The sequence below is a fragment of the Anolis sagrei genome, chromosome 4 (genome assembly GCF_037176765.1).
Source record: "Anolis sagrei isolate rAnoSag1 chromosome 4, rAnoSag1.mat, whole genome shotgun sequence".
In the NCBI taxonomy this organism is placed as follows: Eukaryota; Metazoa; Chordata; class Lepidosauria; order Squamata; family Dactyloidae; genus Anolis; species Anolis sagrei.
Window position 1 is genome coordinate 141,216,983 of NC_090024.1, and position 10,553 is coordinate 141,227,535.

The window sequence follows — 10,553 nt, forward strand, 5'->3', positions numbered from 1 at the left end:
TTATTTATTTATTTATTTAGAGGTTTTCTATACCGGCCTTCTCAACCTCGACGAGGGACTCAGGTCGGTTTACAGCATATATAAAGTACAATCATATAAAAGAACAACAAGTACAAATCAATACATATTAAAATAGTACAGCACAGTACAATAAAAACATCATCATTACAGTTTCCTACGCCAAATCGTCAATCCAGTCATAGTCATAGTCATGTTCGTAGTCACAGTTCATCATAATTCATCACAGGGAAAGGTTCTGGTTCAGTCCTCGAATGCCACATTCCAGAGCCAGGTTTTTAGTGATTTCCTGAATGTCAGGAGGGAGGGGGCAGATCTAACCTCTAGTGCAGTGGTTCTCAACCTGGGGTCCCCAGATGTTTTTGGCCTTCAACTCCCAGAAATCCTAACAGCTGGTAAACTGGCTGGGATTTCTGGGAGTTGTAGGCCAAAACACCTGGGGACCCACAGGTTGAGAACCACTGCTCTAGTGGGAGGGAGTTCCAAAGCCAGGGAGCCACCACCGAGAAGGCCCTGTCTCTCGTCCCCACCAACCGTGATTGTGAGGGTGGTGGGACCGAGAGCAGCCCCCCCCCCCAGAAGATCTTAATAGCCTTGATGGTTCATAGGGGAGAATCCGTTCAAACAGGTAAACTGGGCCAGAGCCGTTTAGGGCTTTATAGGTCAAAACCAGCACTTTGAATTGTGCCCGGAAGCTGATCGGCAGCCAGTGGAGCTGGCATAACAGAGGGGTCATATGGTCTCTGTACCCCGCCCCTGTTAGCAATCTGGCTGCTGCACGTTGCACTGACTGAAGCTTCCGGGAAGTCTTCAGAGGCAACCCCACGTAGAGAGCGTTGCAGTAGTCTAAACGGGCTGATAGTCCAATGGCTGATACCAAATGAGAGACTCCCGCTGGGCACACAGAGGACTGGGTGACTTGGAAGGCACTGAACAGACTGTGCTCTGGCACCATGAGATGCAGAGCCAACCTTCAGAAATGGGGCTACAAAGTGGAATCCACGACATGCGAATGCAGAGAGGAGCAAGCCAAAGATCACCTGGTGCAATGCAACCTGAGCCCAGCCACATGCACAATGGAGGACCTTCTTGCAACAACACCAGAAGCACTCCAAGTGGCCAGATACTGGTCAAAGGACATTTAATCAACTACCAAACTCAAACATTTTGTATTTTCTCTGTTTGTTTCCTTTGTTCTGTTAGAAATGTAATATAATTGACTGGCTGCCCTGACACAACAAATAAATAGCTATTGATTGAGATTCTGGGTTTGAGCCTGCCACTTTTGGACTCTTGCTTACTGAGGTGTTCCAGTGAGTGTCTTTATAGATCTTAGAAAACTATTTCTTGATTTAAGTCGTTGGTGTGCTGGCTGATACCCAAATGGGGTGGGCCAGAGATGTCACTGTCTTGGTCCTTTAAACCCAATTAGTGACCATCACTAAAAAAATGATTTTGTCATTTGGGAGTTGTAGTTACTGGGATTTATAGTTCACCTACAATCAAAGGGCATTCTGAACACCAATAATGAAAATGAACCAAACTTGGCACACAGAACTCCCATGACCAACAGAAAATACTAGAAAGGTTTGGTGGACGTTGACCTTGAGATTTGGAGTTACAGTTTACCTACACCCAGAGAGCACTGTGGACTCAAACAAGGATAGTTCTGGACCCAACTTGGCACGAAAACTCCATATTTATTTATTTATTTATTTATTTATTTCATATATTTATATCCCGCTTTTCTCCCCAACAAAGGGGACTCTGAACCCCACCGATAGAATTGGACCAAACTTTCCACACAGAACCCCCATGACCAACAGAAAATACTGTGTTTTCTGGTCGTCTTTGGCAACCCTTCTGACACCCCCTCGCAACACCCCCCCCCCCCCCGGGTCCCGACCACCAGGTTGAGAAATGCTGCCTTAAGGCCACATTTTATACTCCAGAGGCATGCCTCATGTCATAATTTGTGCACTAACACAAACGTTATCTAGTTTTCTATGGCTGGAATAACTCCCCCATACACCAAAATATCAATTTGTACAGGAGAGAGCTTCATAATTCTTCCTCACTTGGAAAGCACCAAAAAGGAAGGTAGTGGTAGGTACATACATGGAGATTCTTAAAGTGAGATTCAAAGTTTTATCTTTTCTCCTGAAAGATAGAAATGTCAGCTCAAAGCTTGTATTACAATATGCAAACTGTTGAAAGAAATGTACAATTAAAGCATGCATTTTTATAAAAGTAATATTTAAATTAATAAGTAAAAACTTCTCAAACATTAAAAAAACAAATATCTGCCAAGTCTAAAACTCAGCCTGTTTTCTCTGCAAAAAATTTGATTTGGTTAACTCTTGAAGAAAAAGGCATATGAATCTAATCTATGAATACAGTTCTTTAGATACAACTGGCACAAAGATTACTGCTGTCAATATTGGATATACAGTCTGCTAGCAAACCAAAGGGAGTTCCTTGTGTAGAATTTCTTTTTACAGCAAACTCTTTAAGTGAAGGAAATCTTTGATGGGCAGGAAAAGAATTAGGTAGCTAAGGAATGAATGTGTTGGGCACATGAGAGGGTAGTAGAAAGGTTAGTTTTGACAGAGAAGTAGACTGAAAGATCAGATATTTAGAAGATCAGAATTAGCCATGCTCAAATTGATTCCTCAGCTAACAGAGCTCAGCAGTTCAAGACGTGTATTTGTGGTTGTAAGGACTACACAATTAAACAGGAAATAACACTTTTGAACCATGAACATGTTTTCTTTATTATTATTATTATTTTACTGGCAAAAAACCACAGTATGTCACAGCAAATGAGATCTATGTGCTGGATTTCGTATCACAAAATCACTTATTATTATTATTATTATTATTATTATTATTATTATTATTCAGAGGCTGGATGGCCATCTGTTGGGGGTGTTTTGATGGTTTCTACACTATGGTTTTTGTTCCTGAGTTATAAATGTCATTTCCTAATTGGTTCTATCATAAAAACATGGTGAAAGTTTATGAAACTGAAAAAACTCTGCATGAGTGACATCATGTTATAGCTCATTTTGCTATCCAGTCCACCAAGTTAACATCACAATTTACTCATTTAACAAAGTTTTTGGTGCAAAAACTAAGTTCCCGGTGTAGAATCACTACTTTCAAAGTAAAGACTACACAATTAAACTGTAAATATTACTTTCGAACTAAGAACATATTTTCTTTATTATTAAAAAAAGTTGTCTATAAACATCTTGAAAATTCCCCAAAATCCATGGAGAAATCAAACGTTCTGAAATTTGGTGGGCTAAGAGTGATAAATGTAGTGAGTGGTAAATGTACCATTGTAGTGAGTTTGACCCCAATAGCTGTAAAAATGAGGGAGAAAGGAGCCCCCAAAGTTTCCCCAATTATAGTAATTATGCATAATAATAACAAAATTTCATTACTCACGTTATAGTAACAATTTTTTCAATAACTATTATTATTATTATTATTTACATTATTTTTACCCCGCTCTTCTCACCCCCGCAGGAGGACTCAGAGTGGCTAACTATACTTTAGAAACACTTTAGAAATTAAACGTCAGCGCGCCCCAGTTTTGTAATGACTTGAACCATTTTTAATGGTTTGCAATGTTGAAGGGTGGACTCAAAAATACCTCAAGGCTAAGGTCTATACTACAGTTGTTCACCCAGCAGCCCTCTACAGGGCAGAGTGTTGGCCAGCAACAAAGAAACATGAACAAGCTCTTAACACAATGGAAACGGAAATGCTGAGATGGACACTTGTCTTGACAATTCTTCACCATGTGTCAAATGATGCCATCCGTCAATGACTAGGAATAAAAATCAATCAGAAAGAAGATGCAGGAAGCAAGACTACAGTTGTATGGCCATGTCATGAGAAGAGAACCAACATCAGTAGCACAAACAGCACTACATTTGGAGATTGCAGGTTGATGACTCCATGGATGCCTAAGAAAAGATGGATCGACCCCATCAACAAAGAAATGCGTGATGTGAACCTGAGACCCGAGAATGCCCAAAACAGCCTTGTGGAATACAACAGTCATTATGCTAACTCTACCAATGGGAAAATAGCTTAGAAAGAAAAAGAGGTCAATGGTTGGTTCTGAGTTGCTAGTCAAATTGAATTACTGTGTCGCGAAATGATGTGCTTTCCCTTTAGCTACCTGTGTGTCTGTGGCTTCGGTTTTTGACAGTCCGATCAGCTGTTTTGAGCTTTTAAAACACACATGTACACACGTGCTGTAGTATGAGTGACCCAAAGTGTCCTTCCTTCTTATCTATGCATTCTGACCTCACTGTGATATAAACTATAATTAAGTGATGTTTTTCCAGCTTTTCTCTTCCTGCTAGGCTTCTCCGCTCTGTCCTAGAAGGAAGCTAAATTAGAATAGCATCTTGAGTAACATTCTTATCTTAAAATCAAGGTCCTTTGATAAAGCCTTTTGTTTGTTTTCCAAGCGTTTGCTCATTAATTGTGATCTCTAATCACTTAATGCACTTGCTAAAGTCCTCTTTCTTGAACAAATATGTGTTCCACAGGTTCAGAGTAGAAAGAGACAGCACAATTGCTTTATGTCTCTACTAGCTGTCCCCTGCCACACGTTGCTGTGGCCCAGTCTGGTAATCTGGAAAATAAAGTAATGAGAAAGTGTTGGTTTCTAATATATGTTATTTATTTATGCTTGTGAGTAAACAGTATTTCTTGCTGTTTCTTTGTCAGTGTTGATGTGGAGAGTGTCTGATTTGCCTACTCTGGAACATGCAACATATAATTGTCCTTCTTCAAGGGTCCCTTTCAAATCTATGATACTATATCTGAGTGTGTGTGAATCATATATATCTATATCTATGGCTGGATGGCTCTTTGTCAGGAGGGCTTTGATTACGTTTTCTTGCCCTGGTGAAGGGAGTTGGACTAGATGGCCTTGAGTATTTTCCATTGGTCATGGGGGTTCTGTGTGGGAAGTTTGGCCCCATTCTGTCGTTGGTGGGGTTCAAAACACTCTTTGATTATAGGTGAACTATAAATCCCAGTAACTACAACTCCCAAATGTCAAGGTCTATTTCTCCCAAACTCCATCTATGTTCATATTTGGGCATATGGCATATTCGTGCCAAGTTTGGTCCAGATCTTTCATTGCTTGAGTCCATGGTAGTCTCTGGATGTAGGTGAACTACAACTCCCAAACTCAAGGTCAATGCTCACCAAACCCTTCTAGTGTTTTCTGTTGGTCATGGAAGTTCTGTATGCCCCGGTTGGTTCAATTCTATCATGCTATTTGATTGTAGGTGAACTATAAATCCCAGCAACTACAACTCCCTATCTGTCTGTCTGTCTGTCTGTCTATCTATCTATATCTATGGATGGATGGTTCTTTGTCAGGAGGACTTTGATTATGTTTTCTTGTCCTGATGAAGGGAGTTGGATTGGATGGCCTTAAGTATTTTCTGTTGGTCATGGGGGTTCTGTGTAGGAAGTTTGCCCCGATTCTGTCGTTCGTAGGATTCAGAATGCTCTGATTGTAGATGAACTGTGAATCCCAGTGATTACAACTCCCAAATGTCAAGGTCTATTTCCCCCAAACTCCATCTGTGTTTATATTTGGGCGTATTGAGTGGTTGTGCCATGTTTGGTCCAGATCCATTATTGTTTGAGTCCACAGTGCTCTCTGGATGAAGGTGAACTACAACTCCAAAACTCAAGGTCAATGCCCACCAAACCCTTCCAGTATTTTCTGTTGGTCAAAGGAGTTCTGTGTGCTAAGTTTGGTTCAATTCCATCCTTGATGGAGTTCAGAATGCTCTTTGATTATAGGTGAAATATAAATCCCACCAACTACAACTCCCAAATGACAAAATCATAATTTTTTGAGTGATGGTCACTCCTTGTGTTGTGAGACGTTTTGCTGCCAAATTTGGTGTGATTTTGTTCATTAGTGCTTTTGTTTTTAAGGTACTCATTACGCACAGAGCATTTTTAGATAGATAGATAGGAAGAGAGCTTTAGGATGGGGGTGGGATAGTTGTAGTAGGAAATGATTTGAGGAGAGGATAGTCTGCCTATATCTCATTGGGCGACAAATATAATTTGCTGAGTAAAGCTTTCCCATCCTGGTCTATTTACTCAGTTGCGCTGATGAAACAATTCTTACTCTCTACTCACAATACCATTGTCTCCTATCTGAGTGAACAGTGCAACAACAGTGTGTGTGTGTATGTGTGTGACTAGACTGGTAATCACGAACTCCCAAATGAATATCTGTTAGTGAATGAGTTTTGTTATCACACTTTTCCATAGTTGGATGACAACTTGGATAGTAGACAACTCAGTGTGAACACAATTCTTCCACAACTTTATAGGGAATGTTTCTGATGTCTGTATGAAATAGTTGGGGAGTTCATCTAGAAATAGAAAAGGGTACCGGTAGTTGATATTCCATTTTCAGCCTGCTTGAGGTGAGGTGATACTTTCCCTTGTGCACTGAGATGGAATGCAGCAAGATAAATCAACTGAAGCTCACAAGAAAATAGAAGCAAATTGTATATTTCCTTCATATCTCCTTTAACAACATTCCAAGAGGAAGGTGTGTCAAGTCAACCCTGACCGGGACCACCTTCCACTTGGAAACCAATGCCCTCACTGTGGGAGAAGATGCAGATCAAGAATAGGGCTCCACAGTCACCTACGGACCCACTGCCAGGATACTACACTTGGAGGACCATCATTCTCGGACTACGAGGGATCGCCTAAGTAAGTAAATAAGTAAGTAACAACATTCCAAAGGACCTAATATGCCCTTAGATTCTATTGTTTAAATGAAATTGATAAATAAATGTGTTGTTAAAAATCAATGGAAAATTAAACATTATTTTTTAGGTGGAAGGATAAAGTCATTCCCTTTTCCATTTGGATAGAGGGTTTCAATAAAAAGCTGCAAGTACATTTTATTCTCATTTGCAAGAATACTTTAGCCAGAAAAAGGTGGCTTGAGAGAAGGACCAATATGTGAGCTGGGCAATTAATGACTAGCTCCCTACTCAACATTTGTTCTCTGCTATTTGCAACTCAGGTATATCGTTACTGTTGAATTACTGGAATTTGACACCACTTTGACTGCCATGCATCAATACTACAAAATTCTGAGATTTGTCATATGGTGAGGAAGAGGCCTTCTATGGCAAATAAGGCTGAAGAGTTTGTAAAACTAAGGTTCCACCGATACCAATCATTTAATGCAGGTCAAAGCTAGCTTCAAAGTGGGGCATCCGGCAACATACTTTCACAAAAGCACACAAAAGTAAGTTCTTCACGCCCACCAGTGGTCCGTAATTTGTGTAATCATGGTCTGGGCCTGAAACAGGTTCCAGGATTTTCTATGTAATTACCTCCTCCACGAAAACACTTCCTTCAATATCAATTTGAATTAATCAAATTAAGAAAGATATTTTGAAAATGCCACCTTCTGTTGCTCATTATAGTCTGCTGTGATTTTAGTGTTCATGGAGTATCAAACTCTCGTTTAGCCACAGTAGTTCAAGTAGTGTCATAATGCATTAATCTGACAATGTTGATGCACCCAAGGCAATCTCTCTGGATGGCCACTGGCTTCCTGTCTTGGGGAACCAGTGTGTGATTTGCCTTAAGCTACCAAGGCTCCTTTGTCTGTTCTAATTAACGTGTTCCTAATTATTTTGGAAGCTGATTGCCACTGCCTGGTTTTTGGTTCTGGTTTTTCCATGGCACAGTTTTGGCTTCCTATCCCTGCCCTACAGCTCAGATTCCCCAGCACATAGCATTGAGCCATGACAGTTAAAGTCATCTCAAACTGCTGTGTAAATGCACTGTAAGACTGGGCCATAGAAACCCATTGGGTGATCAGCCCCAGAAACTGGGGTGTTGTGTGATTTCCAGGCTGTATGACAGTGTTCTGGTAGCATTTTCTCCTGATATTTTGCTTGCATTTGTGGCTGCCATCCTCAGAGGATCCTCAAATAAACTTTGTTTTTGTTGGTCTTTGAACATTCACTACTGAGATATTATTTCAAGTACATTCCCACATGTTTTCTATTAGTTGTATCTTTATATATGACTAGATAGATATCAAATATATAATCAAATGACAATTTAAAACAAATGCAAAAATTAAAAACAAATATTAGTGGGTGGATATAAAGTTAACATAATACTCACCAGAGGATGCAAAACTTTATTTTAAAATGTAATTAAAACTATCTATAGCAATAAAAACCCAGTGCAATTATCCCAGTGCATAACCTATACTCAGGATGGACCAGGATGTCATGGAAGAATATGGAGAAGCAGAATGGCTTTCCGTTAATAAAAATGTCAGACAACACTAGGCAGTATCACTTTATTTAAGTTATATGCAGATCATGTCATGTGGAAAACTGGATTGGATTCAGAGGAAGGAGGTATGAAGACTGAAAGAAGAATCATCAGTAATTTCTGCACATAATATATTACTAGAAAAAAAAACGGCAAAGCAATGACGATTGAAAGTTAGGCAAGAAAGTACAAACACAGAGTTAAAATTGAATATTAAGAAAACAAAAATAATGATCACACATTTACCTATTTTCAATGTGGGTGGTGAAGGCATTGGAATTGCTGAAAGGGTTTCTAAACCTTGGTTTAGCCACTAATCAAAACGGAATCCAGTCCAGAAATCAGAAGAAGACTAAGGACACATCTACACTAACAACTTAAATAAATTTCAAACTAGTATTGAAGAAAGTGTTTTCACTGTGCAGATAGCATAGGAAATCCTGGAACCAGTTTGAGGCCCTGGTGGATGATGGCTAAACATTAATTTTAGGGATTAGTTACATTTCAGTTTTCCTTAATCAGAATCGCTGAATGAGAAACTTCACTGAGGCCCCTTCTACACTGCCAAATAAAATCCAGATTGTCTGCTTTGAACTGGAGGCTGCGATGGCACAGTGGGTTAAAGTACTGAGCTGCTGAACTTCTTGACCGAAAGGTCGCAGGTTCGAATCCGGGGAGCAGCGTGAACTCCCGCTGTTAGTCCCAGTTTCCGCCAACCTAGCAGTTTGAAAACATGCAAATGTGAGTAGATCAGTAGGTACCGCTCCAGTGGGAAGGTAACGGCACTCCATGCAGTCATGCTGGCCACATGACCTTGGAAGTGTCTATGGATAACGCCGGCTCTTTGGTTTAGAAATGGAGATGAGCCCTAACTCCCACAGTCGGATACGACTGGACTTAATATCAGGGGACAACTTTTACCTTTACATACCTGCTTTGAACTAGATTGTATGGCAGTGTAGACTCATATAATTCAGATCAAACAGATAATCTGGATTATTTGCTTTGTCAATTGGAATTACATGGCAGTGTAGAAGAGGCCTGAGTGACACACAGGGCTTAGGTTGGCTCTACATTGCCCTATATCCCAGGTTCTGATCCCAGATTATCTGTTTATCCCAGATTATCTGGCAGTGGAGACACAGGGCCCTTCCACACATCCATATAACCCAGAATATCAAGGCAGATAATCCACAATATCTGCTTTGCACTGGATTATCTGCGCCCACACTGCCGTATAATCCAGTTCAAAGCAGATGTGGTATTTTATTCAGCTGTGTGGAAGGAGCGTTACACAACTGTACGAGCTATGCCATAAACATGTTTTTTCCCCCGTGGGTGTTGCAGAAGAAAGGTGTGGCTGAGATTGACCTGTGTCCTCAGAAAACATATCGGCCCATAAAATTATCAACAAACATGCAGTCATGCAGAATTCATTATGTATGGAGAAAGCATGGCTCCGCTGATTTGTTTGTGCGCATGTTTCGTTTTGCAATCGCAAAAAAAAAATAAATTAATTAAAAAACTCACAAGAAATAAGATATTAACAAGCTGGAATGTGTCCAGAGGAGGGCGACTAAAATGATCAAGGGTTTGGAGAACAAGCCCTATGAGGAGCGGCTTAAGGAGCTGGGCATGTTTAGCCTGAAGAAGAGAAGGCTGAGAGGAGATATGATAGTCATGTATAAATATGTGAGAGGAAGCCACAGGGAGGAGGGAGCAAGCTTGTTTTCTGCTTCCTTGGAGACTAGGACGCGGAACAATGACTTCAAACTACAAGAAAGGAGATTCCATCTGAACATTAGGAAGAACTTGCTAACTGTGAAAGCCGTTCAACAGTGGGACTCTCTGCCCCGGAGTGTGCTGGAGGCTCATTCTTTGGAGGCTTTTAAACAAAGGCTGGATGGCCATCTGTCGGGGGTGCTTTGAATGCAATTTTCCTGCTTCTTGGCAGGGGGTTGGACTGGATGGCCCACGAGGTCTTTCCCAACTCGATGATTCTATGATTACCCAGCCTTTCTGCGGTAGCAAGGCTTTCTACCCGCCTGCGCATGCGCGGACAGTGATCTTATTAGCGGCAGCGCTTTGTTCCGAACCACAACTTTCTCCCAAGTCATCCCGGAAACTCGGGGCTGCTCGCGGCCTCTATCCTTCAC